The 15202-nt window shown below is 35.3% G+C and overlaps 1 protein-coding gene across 8 annotated transcripts in view; it reads left to right on the top strand.

Moving 5' to 3' along the window:
- Window positions 1–15202, top strand: part of PTPRD (protein tyrosine phosphatase receptor type D) — a 2143764-nt gene that overhangs the window by 273693 nt on the left and 1854869 nt on the right. For all 8 annotated transcript variants that reach the window (XM_060300920.1, XM_060300919.1, XM_060300918.1 and 5 more), the window contains exon 2: window positions 2962–3016. The gene's annotated coding sequence lies outside the window, so the exon portion shown is untranslated. The remainder of the gene's footprint in view (window positions 1–2961; window positions 3017–15202) is intronic.

Below are 15202 nucleotides of genomic sequence, written 5' to 3'. Positions count from 1 at the left end.
AAGAAAACACACTATATACCTTAATGGAATTCATAATCCAAAGGATTGTTTAATTACCTCACTGTAGTGTACAAATATCCCATATTCACTAGATAATTATGTGGGAATATATTGGAATATGTTACATATAAAATACCACATTAAATAGAAAGATTAGGAATAAACAAAATTGTACTTTAGGTAAGCATACTTCTTTATTTGGAAAATAAAAATTTGGCTCTTTTTTGAGGGATTATTCAACTAATTTGTCATGAAATATACCTATCCTGAGATTTTCTAGCCTATAAATTAATTTCTTATGTGTATTTTTCTATTGCTGCAAAGATTCAAAAATAATCATCCTTCTTTGCTATATTGATGCCTATGCCATTTCTGAATTCATGCATGTTTTTATCTTAAATGTATAGAAACAGAAAGTCATACTGAAAGTCATACTGAAATTTTTAGAGCTGTTTGAGTGCTTATTTACAAACATATTACATTTCTTCTATGTTCTACTTAATTAAAAATTATGACTATATTCTTGAATAAACAAACAAGTAAGGAGGACTTGTCACCTGTTAGTGACACTGAACAAAGTCAGGGGCACACTCATGATGTGGATAGAAGTCAGTAGGATCTGATGGTCTCACAATGAAATGCATGTGCAGTCCATACTAATTAGCCTGTAAATCAGACTGACACTTGAGTTTATTTGGGCCAGAAAGACTACCTACTGTCAAGCAATCAAGCACTACCCCTTTAATTGCAATTTATTCCAACAACCACGCTTTATTGATCCTAGCAACACTTCTACCACAGCAGTATCATTATTTGACTTTATTTTAACAGCTTTGAAAGGTTAGGAAATTAGAAACCACTGTACAAGAGACCATTAAAAATGGAGTTGCTTACATTGCTTCACGCTCTATGTTAACAATGTTAACTATATTTATGGAATTATATAAAAAGAGAAGGAAAAGGGGACTTAATATTTATTAGGCACCTAATAAGAGCTAGTGCTTCCTTACAGTGAATATTACTTTGCAATCACCAAAAAAAAAGAGAAAAAAATACATAAAAGCAGGGAGGATCAATATTGTTATTTGCATTTTACAGATAAGCTGCAGCTTAGAGGTTAAGTAAACTTCCCAGAACTTTAATGTTAAAATGTAAGGGCTTCCCTGGTGGCGCAGTGGTTGGGAGTCTGCTTGCAGATGTAGGGAACGCGGGTTCGTGCCCCGGTCCGGGAAGATCCCACATATCGCGGAGTGGCTGGGCCCGTGAGACATGGCCACTGAGCCTGCGCGTCCGGAGCCTGTGCTCCGCAACGGGAGAGGCCACAACAGTGAGAGGCCCGCATACCGCAAAAAAAAAAAAAAAAAAAAGTTAAAATCAACTCTCTTACTCCAAAGCATGTGTTTAATTTCTTGCAAGATTTTTGCACACTGGCCATTCTATGATATGGTGTTATCATGACACACTCTAAGTGATATTTAAAGTGTGAAGACAGCACATCCACATGAGTTTTGTGCCCAATATGGTTTTTAAAACATAAAACATCAGTGTATGATCACTCTTATTTGTCAGTTGTATTAACTTTTATAAACCTAGTTATTTTTTTTTCCATATTTAAACATTAGTATATGTGCTGCCGAAGCGAGCACACATATTTAAACATTAGAGTTGTGGAGTTTCAATTTGGAATTTTCAGCTAATTAGACAATGTAAGCAGCATGCCTAGTAAGAAAACTTTTAGAGTTTCAGTGAATATTTAGGAAATATTTGGTGAATATGAAGAGTAGCTTAAAGTTTGGCCTTTCATTTATTTTCCCCCAATTTAAAAAGACTACCGACTTAATTTAATTTTGATAATTAAAACTTGCGTATATTTCAGGTATACAAATAGATGAATGGATATATATGTATACATTGTGAAATATTCACCACAATCAAGCTAATTAACATATCCATTACCGCATCTAGTTAGCATTTGAGGTGGGGGGGAAGTGAGAAACTTAAGATTCACCCTTTTAACAAATTTCAAATTTATAATACAATATTGTTAACTATAATCACATTGTTGTACCTTAAATCTGCAGAACTTATTTATATTGCATAACTAAACTGTGTACCCCTTGACCAGTATCTTCCCATATCTCACTCTCCTTAGCTACTGAGAGCCACCATTCTGCTCTCTGTTTTTATGAAATTGACATTTCATATTCCACATATGATTGAGAACATGCAGTATTTGTTACTCTGCATCTGGCTTATTTCACTTATAAAGTTTTTGGGTTTATGCATGTTGTCACAAATGATAGGGTTTCCTCCTTTTTTAAGGCTGACTAATATTTCAGTTTGTGTGTGTGTGTATGTGCACACACGCATATATATATAGCCAAATATATAGTCACATTTTCTTTATCCATCCGTCAACGAACATTTGGGAATGTAAATTGGTACAACCATTTTGGGAAAACACTATGGAGTTTCCTCAAAATATTAACAATATAACTACATTTTAATCCAGTAATCTCACTTCTGGATATATATTCAAAGGATATGAAATCAGTATCTCAAGGAGATTTCCGCACTCCTATGTTCATTTCAGCATTATTCACAATAGCAAAGATATGGAAACAACCTAAACATCCTCCATGAATGAATGGATAAAGTTTGTCATTCTTATACATACTTTCTGAGTAGACCTGAGTGATCGCTTAGTTATTACAATTCTTCATGAATCCTCTGTAAATCTCTGACTAGATTTAAGCCAGATTTAGTCTCGTTTACAGGAAGGGACCAAAAGGTGGAGGCTCTAAACTTCCTCTTTGTATCATCTGGAGTAGCTCTACTTCTAAACCTTTCATTTGTTATACTTCCACAAAATTTCATTCACAGAATGAATAAACCAGTAAACTTTATAGTATTAATTAAATTAAAAATCATGGATCTAGTCCAATGTCCTCATTTTTGCAGGTGAAGAAATGGAGATTCAAAGAAGTAAAGGACCTGTCTCAAAGTCACAGTACTAGTAAGTAATATCTGCACATCTAGAGTCAGATGTCAGACTGTTTGACCTGAGTTCTATCCATTGCATAATAATAGCTTTTCATTTCAGACACAGTGTTGGAAAGTCTATAAAACTCTGTTTCCATCCCTGACATATGGTCATTGGCACTAATTGCATGTCACCTGTGTTCAGTTCTGCTATACACTTTGGAAGATGCTTAGAAACTGTTACAGGATGTTCATTTTAGAAAAGACAGTGTAACTCATGAGATGGTGTCGCAAAAGAAAGCTGGCATTCATTTCAGGACTTGCCATGTTCTAGGTGCTTGATAAGAATCATTCCATTTAATCTTCAAAAACTATTGTAAGGGTTTTATCCCTATTTTAGAAATAAACTAAGGCTCTAAGGTGGTTGGTAGTTTGCCCTAGTACGTAGAACTATTTAATGTCAGAGCTGGTTTCAAATCTAAATCTGACTTCAAAGGTGCCATTTTTTGTACTGTACAATTCTGAAATTAAAGACAGGGATCGATACAAATAGTACATAATTCCAAACTAGTGTGATATACACAGTTATATGATATAGTGCCAAGAGGAAACTAGTGAAAGATCAACTTGAGTTGACACTGTAAAGGTTGATATGTTCTTGTTATTGACTCCAAACTAGCAATTCTTGGAAAGCTTGTTACTATGAAGACATTATATATAATAGTATCTGTAAATGACTGGAAAAATGTTTGCAACACATACATAATGACATTACAGGTAGAGATTGCTAACTTGTCAAGATAAAGTAGAATGGGAATTTCAAAAAACGGAGGCTTTATTATAGCTGTTGGAATATGAATGAATTATTGAAGAAAGCAAATGGCATTTTGTAGCTGGATGGGATATAGATATGTGAGGTTGGATAAAATAATTTCTTTCAAGATGGAAGTATGAGAAGCATGGAGGTGGAAATGAATAGGGACATTTTGGCAATAGGGGATAGACTGAATCTTCAAATATGGTAAGGAAGAGTTGAGATGTTATTTCAAAAGGTTGAACTGGGATTCTTTGGTGGAAGTTTTGAAGCCTGATCTAAAAAATTATATTTTACTATATAAACAAAAAATGGATATTGATGGTGTTGGTCTTTTGTTATTATTATTTATTTGTTGTTCTAATCTGTGCAATCCTATAATCAGAACTGTGCCTTGGAAAAATTATGATAGCGTTATGATGGACGGACTACATAGATGAAAAATCAGAAGTGAGGAGACCAAGTAGCTGGTGTGAAAAAAACAACGAGGCAAACATTCCTCCTCAATTTCTATCTATTTTTATCTTTTAAAGATAATGACATCTCCCCTTCCCAGTTCTTGTAATTGCTCAGATTTCTATAGTAACTTTGAGGAGAAAATATTACTGATCTCATGTACCAGACCTTAGCTCAATCTTGCCTCAAAGAAACAAACATAAAATTCCATAGATTCAATATCCAATTTCCTCCCAGTTGTCCTTTTCCTGATAAATGTTTGTTGAATGAATAAATAAATCTCTTTTCTATCTGCTTTTCTATCTTGAAAATTCCTATCATGTAGAGGAGAAGACAGATGTCATGATAGCTTTATTATCCTGGAAACCTGTCTCTTCCTAGAGAAGTCTTTCTGAGTGAAAACTTTCCTTGTGCTTTGAAGACACCAGTTTGCCTAAAATTTGCACTTTAGTTGGAGGAAAGGAAAAAGTAAGGGATACTTGTTTTTCTCATAAGGAGCATAAACAAATAGGACGTGCCTGTGCTGTCTTTAAAGCATTGTGCCCATATAATGAATGAACAACAAAAAAATGAAAGAAGGCTTTATGCAAATTAAGAATCATTTAGCTTCTTAAAGGTCAACTGCTTGGTTTTAACATTCAAATAGGGAGGAAAGAGCTTTAAAAGGTCTTTGCCCTCATGTTAGATAAACCATGGACAGATAAACAGGACAACTTGTAGCACTCTCCTCATTTTAGAAACCTTCTTATTCCAGGAATTGTATGCGTTCATTAATGAGTCTGACCAGTACCACCCAAATACTCTGCTGCTTCCTAACTATGATCCCACAAATAGTGGAAACAATATGCTTTCTTCTTACTCAGTTGAATTCATCATAGCTGTGAAACTTTCTTCAGATTTTCTTTTTCCTGTTTTGTGGATTGCATTTTTGACCCCAGGTTCCCTTTAAGAATGTGCTTCATTTAATTTATATCCATTTGTCTTATGAACAATACATTTGCTAAATTATCCCTTCTATATTGAATCTCTGCTCTGCTTTCTCAGAGAAAACATAGGCTGCTCCAAACATGGGCTATCCCTCTCAAAGGCAATACCTTTGCCATTAGAGATCTTTTTGCCTAACTGATACATAACATTCTGAACTTCTAAGAAAGTAACACTTTGATGCAGGGGCTATTCAAATAAATTCTATATATAAGATTTGATATTTTGTTTGGTCAGGTATTTGAAATGAAAAGGTGAGTTAGAGTTTTAGGTGGGAAAGGAAAGTAGCAGTACACCTTTATCAATAGATGCAATAAAAGTCAAAATAGGCCAACCTTGTGAGGTTTGGTTGAGCACTGAATATCCATAGCACTGTGTCTGGTACACAGAAAAATTATTTGTGCAGTGAATATATATGTTATTGGCTTGTAACTGACACTTCTTTGGTCTTTTCAATATCTATTTGTGAAATTACTGTAGTCTATCGGGTAAAGGTGACGTTGGATTGGATAGAAATCTAGCATTAGATTTCAAGCAACTGTCTCAAGAATCAATCCTCTGCTTGCCTAAATGTCACTCATTAGCCAAAAAGCTGAGTGTGCGCAGTGACTGAGCTATAGCACTCCAAGTGACTCCTGGTAGCCAATTGTGCTGAGAAGTGAAGATGAACATTGCATACTCAGCTTTGTTTCTTGGTTGTAACTATGATACTGCTAGCAAGACCCAGTGGTATTCCATTTATAGTTTTCTTTTTATACATTCTGAATTGGTCTTTGGGCTAAAAATAGAGGTTCATATGATAGAGATGCAACTTACTTCATAACTCTTTAATCTCTGGTATAGGGAAATGAGAGAAAACATTTGCTTTATTTCCCAAGAGGGTAAATTAATAAATGTAGTACTATGAAAATGTTAAAGAAAAAGGATTACTGAAAATGTGTTTGAGCATAAAATATATCATTTTATTATGGGAGGTAGTTTGGCACAGAGATTAAGTATATAGATCCTGGGGAAACATAATTTGTGTAAAATAATGGGTTCCACTATTTATATGACCTTGGAAAAGTTTTCAAATGTGTCTGTGCCTCACTTTCTTCCCCTGTAAAAACATCTACCTGAAAGAAAAAGTAAAGCACGAGTCCTTATAAAAGTCTTGTTTTATATTTAAGTTTTCAATAGCACAACTTCTGTATGTTAAAAACTATATTAATTTTCTTAGTACATATTCCATTATGCCCTGACTGATATTTCCCACATAAATTTCCTATTCAAATGCACAGTAAGTTGATAAATACCATTCTTTGCAACTATATCTAAGTCCACTTGCAATATGGCATTAAGAAGAGTAAGGCCTGCTGTGTTGGTATTATCTATATCTATAAATCTAAATATCTTTACTATTTATATATATTTCTAACCCTAACTTTTTCAGAATCTTTGGATTAAACTTTTATTTGGAATTTATAATAAAATGCATATACAAATAATGTTATATTGAGGGGGAAATTCAGTTTTACAGATGGCACTTATTAAAGTGATTTAAAGATAATTTTTTTTTCTTTTTTTGCGGTACGCGGGCCTCTTACTGTTGTGGCCTCTCCCGTTGCGGAGCACAGGCTCCGGATGCGCAGGCTCAGCGGCCATGGCTCACGGGCCCAGCCGCTCCGCGGCATGTGGGATCCTCCCAGACCGGTGCACAAACCCGTGTCCCCTGCATCAGCAGGCGGACTCTCAACCACTGTGCCACCAGGGAAGCCCAGTTTTTACCTTTTTTTTTTTTTTTTTACATTTTTACATTTTTTTTTATATTTGGAATATAATTGCTTTACAATGGTGTGCTAGTTTCTGCTTTATAACAAAGTCAATCAGTTACACATATACATATGTTCCCATATCTCTTCCTTCTTGCGTCTCCCTCCCTCCCACCCTCCCTATCCCACCCCTCTAGGTGGTCACAAAGCACCGAGCTGATCTCCCTGTGCCATGTGGCTGCTTCCCACTAGCTATCTATTTTACGTTTGGTAGTGTATATATGTCCATGCCACTCTCTCGCTTTGTCACAGCTTACCCTTCCCCCTCCCCATATCCTCAAGTCCATTCTCTAGTAGGTCTGTGTCTTTTACCTTTTTTAATGGCAGAAAATGTTATCCCTCTCCCAGCCTCTCCAGATTCCCACACACCTCAAAAATGAAATTACAAAACAGCAGATTCCATTTTGTCCTGGCAGCCAATAAAATGGCAGTGGGTGTCTGTTTCTGTGTCATTTTCAGAAACAATTGTATCATTAAATCGCTGAAATTGTAGTGTCAGCTGGAAAGAGAGCAAATAGTTAACAAAGGGAGAAAAAAAAATGAACAATACAGCTACTTTGATGTCTTCCTGCCCTCCTTTCAAGTGTCTATTGCTGAACAAGCTACAAACAAAATGTGAGGGAGCAAAGACTCATGCAGATGAGCCTGGGTGGATTGTACCTCCCTCTCTGGGAGGATGCTCACACATTTCTTCTGCTCCCACTTGACACCTTAGGCGGACCGCACCAATCAGTGTTTCAGAACACAACTCCCACTGCCCTGCCTCTGTTTCTATCCAATTACTGTTCACTCATGGACTCCACTCTCTCATCTCCTTTTTAAGATTTATTCATTAATTTATTCAACAAATACCTATGGAGCTCCTACCTTATGCTAGGCACAGTCCCAGGCAAAGATACATCAGTGAACAAAACAGACAACAGCCCTGCCTTTAAGGAGATTACTTGGAGGTAGTAGAAACAGACAGTAAGTTATTTGCATCATAAATCTGTCAATTATGTAGTTGGGTAAGGGAAATCAAGAGCCAGGGGACTACAGTTTTTAATGGGATAGTCAGAACTTTGGGAGAAAGTGTTTTATGTTGTCCAGAGAGGCACAGAGAATAGTGGTTAATAACACACACTCTTTTATGAGACTGCTGGGTTTCTTAATCTATACAGTTTGTCACTTGTTAGTTGTGTGACCTCCTTAAATTTACTTGATTTCTCCAGGTCTCAGTTCCCCCATCTCTAATATGAGTCTTATATGTAAAGGATTTAGAACATAATACATTGTACACATTACTACAGTGCATGTAGTAAGTACCTAGTAAGTATGATGTGTTCATTATTATGTTCTGAAAAGAGTGTACACCTCAATTTAGAGATATCTGAGTGTGAAAATATCAAGGACGTACTTCTCAGTAACCTGAACCTCATTTGTATGATCAGGAATATTAAGTTAATTCCTATCATTTAGGATTATAAGAAAGTTCGTATTATGTATTCACAGGAGATCCTTCTTAAATGTCATGCCCTTTCCTCTCTAGATCCTGTTGAAATGCTTTGACGTATTCTCACAGTATCCAGCTAGTGAAAATCTTAAGTCTCCTGGTGTCGCTCATGGTACTTATTACATACTAGCTTGTGCTGTGTTGCATATCCTCCTTTCTAAAACATCACGGATAATAAGGCACATGTGTTGATTTAATAGCAGCTTTTCAAGGGGAAGAAACACTCCCACATTAAATGCACCCATCAATTAAATGGTGTGCCCTGATTTTAAACAGATTTAAATGTGAAAAATAAGTGCATCATAGAATCAAGGAAATGTCTTAGTTTCTGTTCGTGTGTCTCATTGCTGCTACTGTGTGATTAACTACTCAGATACTATATAATTCTTTGTATCCTTCTCTTTGCTTAATCCACTGCCTTGTACATTTAAAGAGCTCAATAAAATATTTCCTAGGTGATTGAATAGATGACTGCATAATTCCTTGAACAAAAGAACTCGTTAAGTTTATACATCAAATGAAAACTGATCATGGTTTTTCAAGTTGGGGGCTTTTCTTCATTCAAAATTGCATAAAAAATAGTAAGATACAGTATGGTAGTCTTTTTGAAAAGCAATATGCATGAAGAATGTTTGTTTCTGTAGATTGTACGATTTGTCAGACCTCCTTTTGAGTGCTAATTAGAGAAACTCAATTTGGACTAACGAGCAAAAGAGGGGGATTTTTCTATAAGTATACAGGATTCTAGCATAAACTCAAGAGCAGAGGCAACTCTGACTGCTCCACTTCCAGCACCAGTTGCTTCATGAGTCACATCTTACTGCTAACAAACCAGTCCTTCCTGAGGGGCGTAATACTGCCCGGGGATCAGGAATTCAGACACAGAGGGGATGGTTTGCTTAGGCTCTGCAGTATCAGTGTTCTCACCTGGAACACTCGATCAGCTGGGGATAATTCAAATAGTTGCGGGCTGGCCTCTCTTCTTTAAACCCTCATCTCCTTCCAGCTAGTCAGGTTTCTGCTAGTAGTTTTCTCAAAGCCCTTCAAGTTTCCTTCACTGCTGGACCCAAAGCCAATGCCACATGTTTTCGGGTTTTGTTATAATAGTACTCATCTTCTATACCGAAGTCACAGAAGCAGATCACTCTGCTGATATGAAATAAGGGATTTATTGTAGGGATTTTATGGAATTGTGGCAGCGGAGGGGGGCGTTTATACAAGGCTGTTTCCTCTTCATCTGATGTTGAGCTTGAAGTTGCTTTAAGTTGGTTAGGCTGTGAAGTGGAGGAGAGCCAGGACAAAACTGGAACCCATGAGGATAAAGGAGGACTCAGGAAGATAAGCTGGAGCTCACCTCCTGTCTGTCTCTCACCACCACTAATGTTGACGATAAGGATGAACTGCAGGAGAAGTCGGCAACTTCACCAAAGGGCCACACATGCGTTTAACCTCAGAGAAGCTGAAGGAGCTGCATGCCTGGGTGCTGCCCTGTGTCAGTAAGTCAGCAGACCAGGGCATGTGCCCCAGGGTCTGACTCCCTGCACCCAACTTTGGAGAGAAAAATGGCTCTCACTTCTCTACTTGCGAAATCATGTGCAGGTTTTTCTTGTGACCTAACTAAAAACTATACACAGAATGAATTGTGAGAAATGTTTCAGCTTAGCTAAGGTAACAGTAAAGGACACTGTATACAGTGTGTATCAAAAGTCTTTAAAACATTCGTTTCCATTTCTAGAAAATAAGCTTTTGAAGATATAGAAACCCAATCTGGACAAATGAACCAAAAGAAAAAAAAGAAGAGGATAAAGATATATAGATATATCTTTATATAGATATATATAAAGATATAAGGTTCCTAAGATATCTTCTAGAAAGTGAAGATCAGGACTGTAAATATGCCTCAGGAATGAAACTCTTTGAGAATTTGTGTCATATTCTCTCTCTGTTCTTTGTTACTGCTTTTTTCCTGTCATTTGTTTTATTTATCCTTCTGACACCAGTCAAGTTTCCTCTGCACAGTCAGTCTGTATGTTAGAACACACCAATATTAGCTCTTGAGATTTGCATAGTGGAACCACCCAGAGCAGATAAAAGTCATTCTCTCAGTCCCAATTAAAATTTCTCAGAGAGTATTCAAGTTTACTGTGACAGAGGGCAAGTTCATGTTACACAAATGACAGTTGCCACCTCAAGTATGTGGATGAGATAAGGAAAAGGAAATTTCCAGAGAAAAAAGGGTACAGAAATGCAGTTCAATAGAGATCTCGTAGAGTCCAACTTTTGTCCTTGATTTACTGATCTGAAATTACAAATATGTGCATGATTTTTTCTGTATTATTTCAAATACCAAAAACATAGAAAATGTGAATATCCAAGTCACTTAAGTAAATTGTTACACCTTATGACAGACTATTTTGTGTACATCAAACTGGTTATGAAGTTTTAAATAACATAAAAGTGCATATCATCACACTAAGCAAAAAATATACAAAATGGTATATTCAGTGTAAACTCAATAATGTATAAGAATGTCAGTATAGTAGTTATGTCCACATTGTAAGATTATAGGTGTCATTGTTCTCTATTCTATTTTTTCAACTTTTATACAATAAACATACACACTTTTATAATTTAAAAATATTCATATAAAATAGCTTCACCACAAGACCTATGTGCAAAGTACTCATTAAGCTGTTTCCCATGAAAAGAAACCAGAGAAAGACCTAAGTACCCTACCCATCAGGAGTTCAAGTATAAAGTATTCATGGATGCATTTTATGATCTTTGCTGCCCAAGGACATAACAAATGACTCGTTTAAAACATATAATAACATTTTAAAGATATATTCCAAAATAGTAATACTACTTTCAATTAATCCTAATTCCATGGAATATGTGGATTTATAAAGCAATTCTTTTAAACCCCTTTCGCTTTCTTGAAATAAATCATGTATTGTACATATAGCAAAGAAGGCAGTGACAAGTAAAACAACGTTAACTGAATCAGATAAACGCAACTTGACTGTTAGTTCCAATATATTAACCTAGTGTTGTAAATTTATTATTTGCCAAGTACTAGTGAGAATAATAAAACATGACTTAGTTTTATCATCAAAAAGCAAGACTCCAACTCTAAAAAAACTAATACAGCATACATTTTCCACACTGCAGTCATGTTCTTTAGAAGCTAGAAAATAACCCAACCCATGTTAATGAAGATGCGAAACAACTAGCCTGGTCTGAGAACTTCCATCTACATGACATTTTGTCAGAGTTGGAAGAGAGTGGGATGCCATAAAACAAAAAGATACTATCTTCTAATTTTAAATTTCTGATTGGTTGAACCTCTGTCTTCATATTGCCTCCTTCTCTAATTAAATCATGGTTCTTTTACTGCATAGAATTGAATTTAGCCCCATATTAAGACCAGAACTCACAGAACATCTAATCAAGTGTTTTGTCAGGGGCATAACATTCTAAAGCCTTGCCTCCAGCAAGTCATTCAGTCTCACAGGAAAACTCTTTGACACTGGCTATGTTGACTCGATTCCAAGAGATAAAGAGGCTTTATGTAAAAGAATTTTTCTTCTACTCTGTTCACTTTTCTAAGTTGCCAACAAGTTCCTTTGGGCAGAGGGAAGTTTGTAGTAGATGTGTGTTTGTGTATGTGTGTGTGTTTGTGATGTGCATTTTTTAAAATGAGATTCTTGTACTCTCAAATATTGAAAAATTTGTAAAAACCTTCTCTTATATCCCATCTTTGCTGCAACTCTTTCTACTTTTTTCCAATTGTACAGTCTCATGGAAAAGCATTTTAGAGTACCAGGTATAATTCAATAGCCATCATCATTAATTTTTTTTAAAAAAAGAAAAAGCTAAGTTTGTGTCTCAATAGCTATTAATATAGTATTATGGAATGGCTCCAGGCTAGATTAGTCACTGATTAAAATGTTTGGCTCTCAATATTTTTTAGGAGTTCTACTTTTTTCCCTAATCTGTGTGGGGCCAATTACATAAAATATTTCTTTTTGTTTAAGACTGTTCTGCTTTTTTAAAATGGAAGCTAATCTTCAGAGACAGAGAGCTTATATCAGGAACATATAGTCCTTTCCCTTTATTGTCTATCCCAACCTGGTGGCAGAAAATTATCACCAAAACTCCAGAAATTGTGACAGCAGTGTAATATGTTTCCTGTTGCAAGGACCTAAGCGTCATTTTTCCAAGAGATATCAAAGAGTGGGGTTGGGTCTCTGCAGGAGTCGAGAAACTATCAGTCAGTTATTACAGTGGGCCCTCTTGACAACTAGGTATTAGTTTAAGCCCTAGATATTAATGTATTGACATAAAGAACAGGAAAACAGATTATTTCCTTGTATATCTTTCTCAGGAAATTTGTAAAGGGAAAATTAGTTTCAAATAGCACCTTTTGTAAATCCTCTAAGGTTTTGCCAATGGGATGCTTTCGTTCTCCTTCAAGCTGTAAGAAAAGTTTTAGTGCAGAATCACTTTATGCAAGAACTCTAGATTGTCCAGCAAGTGTTCTGTGAACCCATTGTCATGATATAGAATATTTCAAAGATTAGTGCAAATTGGCAGTTAATTTGATGAAATCTACCTAGTATGTGTAAATTTCAGGCTTGAAAATAATCCCAGTTATCATAAACATTTAGGAAATGATACAAAATAATATGCAGAACCATGCACATTTTATGATTATTTATCTCACAGACATGAGTTAGCCCACTGAGTAATAAGTGATCTGCCTGTTTGTTTCAGGTAAATCAACTTTTATGGGAAAAGTATTTTATTACCTTTTAGGGTCAAGGGTCACATTATCTCTAAATAAAAGTGTCTTTGAGCTCTATGACTTACTGCACTGTGAGAACTGAAGAATAGTAACATGTTATCATATACAATCTCAGTAATACATTTATATAATGTGTAATGTACATAATACATAAATATACCCAAATATACGTAAGTCTGTGTGCATAATTAGATTTCTAAGTGGCTGAGTCAGCATAGAGAGCCTCCTTTTTGGACATTAGCATTTTACCTGAATTATTTGGCAGTTTTTAAATTAACGAACACAAATATTGCTGAGGCTAGCTGACAGCTTTCCTCATTTGGACTAAGATTTTTGAAAAGTTTCCAGTCAAACATGGTAGATGGGTTTTTTCATTTTGCTTTGTTTTGTGCTTTTAGCTTAGAGAAATGATCAGATTTATCGGCAGAGAAGAAATATATCTGCCTTAGAATTAATCAGTGAATCAAAATTCAGGTTAGGACAAACTATTCTTTTTGGATATTTGTTCTGATAGTTTCCTGTGAAAACACAATTACTGGAAAGTAGTTTCCATTTGTTGCATTAAAAAATTATTACCTACTAGGTTGTGAATTTTATATTTGCCTCTCCCAGTTAAACTAATGAAAAAATATACCTAATATTTTGTGAGAGTGGTACCATACATCAATATTCCATCTAACAATCAATATTTTACATAGATCAGATTCTTCCTTTAGTTGTTATTCTAAAAAATCAGGCAACACTTAACTAATTATTATTGAATGTGAGATTAATCTCATAGGTTGAGAAAAATTGAAAAATTTACTCAGCTTGGAGCTTTGGTTGTTTCCAAAGGTTTGGTTATTTTTTGCTGCTTTTAAAAATAAACAGCTTTTAATGCCTCATTACTTTCTGAGTTTCTTTTAATAAAGCTTTCAAAGTAGGAAAGGATTTTAGCAGTGTGAAAATCAATCAAGGACATTGTTTAGCACTTGGCAGTTCCTCGTTTATTGATACTTCTCTCTTTTTAATAATGGGGTAAACCTAATTTAGTGGTGTTTAACCCTATCACTTTCATAAAGATCGCATGTAATATAAAAAGAGTAAAGTATTGTGTATTTACTCAGAATCCATCCTCTCAGAAAACAAAAAGAAGCATGGCCAGGATAGAGATTAAATGCCTGCATAGATATAACATAATTTTTTGAATATTTTCAAATATTATCCTTGCATCTCAAAATGCGGCCAGAAGTATTAAGAAAAATATTAACATCACCTGATAACTTGTTAGAACATCAGAATCTCAGTCCCTCCTACCTCCCCAACTGAATCATAATCTGCATTTCAACAAGACCCTCAGATGATTTGATGCCTATTAAAGTTTGAGAATCATTGCTCTAGAACACCTGTTTCTCCATTTTGCCCTGAGTAGTATGTCTGAGTAATAGGCACATAGGAAAGGGTACCTATTTGGAACCTAGATCCACCCTGGCCTAAATACAAACTTTAACACATTGTATCTAAATGACATGTCATTAATCTGAGTTTCTTTCATAAAGTGTATTAATAGCAACACCCACCACAAAATGTTTTTATTAGCCTCATTTAAGTAAATTACAAAATGGTATTTGCATATTAAAATTATAGATATGTTAGTATAATTTGAAAATTAGATTTGTCTTTTTAAGTTGAACATTTTACTGTTGAATTATTTCCACAGTTTTGAGTTGACCACATGCAGATTTCTGGTAGCAAATTTTGTAGTTAGTGAGGCATCATTAATGGTACAGTATTTCAAAAGCTTGAGATATAAGTTATGTTTTCAAAGGCTAATAATGGTCAGAGAAAAAGACATTGAGTGCTTCTTTGAAGGCAGG

This window comes from Globicephala melas, chromosome 6 (assembly GCF_963455315.2).
Source record: "Globicephala melas chromosome 6, mGloMel1.2, whole genome shotgun sequence".
Classification (NCBI taxonomy): domain Eukaryota; kingdom Metazoa; phylum Chordata; class Mammalia; order Artiodactyla; family Delphinidae; genus Globicephala; species Globicephala melas.
Note: the sequence above shows the minus strand (reverse complement) of the source record. Positions and strands in the feature narration are given on the sequence as shown.